Consider the following 1,094-nt stretch of genomic DNA (forward strand, 5'->3'; position numbering starts at 1 on the left):
TCTGCTGCGCTAATGTTTATTGCCATCTGAATATGGCTGTTCCGTAGAAACCGACGTTACTACCGTTTTGTTTTTACCCCTGGGAGGGAGCTTCCTCCAGCTTCTCATCGATGCAAACATATACATATATATATGTATTCTTTTATTCTTTTACTTGTTTGTCATTTGACTGCGGCCATGCTGGATCTATATATTTTTCTGTATGCGTTTATTCCTGCGCGCGTGGTTGGTTGTGTATTGCATTGTGTTAAAACATTACAGATTCTTTACAGTTTTCTTTCGATTTATTTCAATGATACAGCATCGATCAAACCCAAGCTGAAGTAAAATAAAGAAAACGAGACAAAAAAAACAAAAAAAACTTACTCAAGATACCAGGACGTGCGTTCGAAACTAAGACTACATTTTCGCCAAACGCCTGATTGCGTAACGTATTTCTCAGTCGAACATCCATGATAACGGTTTCTATATAAAGTTATTATTCAATGACAGCGAAATGGGAGAGATTTGAAGATAAACACAACCGAAGATAAGCGATGGACTTAGCAAATTACCAAAGGGAATTGATGGGAAACACGCCAATGCAACGACGAAGAGAGGCAGGAAATTAATTAATCGATGTAAGGCTGTTTTCCATAAAAGTATCAGAAACAAGGGAATTAACTCGGTAGCACACAACACAACACACACAAATGAAAGAAAAACTTCTCGACGAAATGTGTGTGTGTGTGTGTGTGTGTATATATATATATATATATATATATAATGTACTTTATGCATCTATGTGTATATATATATATATATGTATATAGATATACATATGTACATATATATATATATATACTTGTGTACGTGTGTATATATACGTATGGATATGTATATATGTGTGTGTGTGTGTATATATATGTATATGAATGTATATATATATATGCATATATATATCTGAATGGATATGTATGTATATATCTGAATGTATATATGTATATATATATATTTATGCATACATATATACATGTGTGTGTATATGAATATAAATATGTTTGTATAAATACGTATATATATATATATATATATATATATATATATATATATAT

Source organism: Octopus bimaculoides, chromosome 28 (genome assembly GCF_001194135.2).
Source record: "Octopus bimaculoides isolate UCB-OBI-ISO-001 chromosome 28, ASM119413v2, whole genome shotgun sequence".
NCBI lineage: Eukaryota > Metazoa > Mollusca > Cephalopoda > Octopoda > Octopodidae > Octopus > Octopus bimaculoides.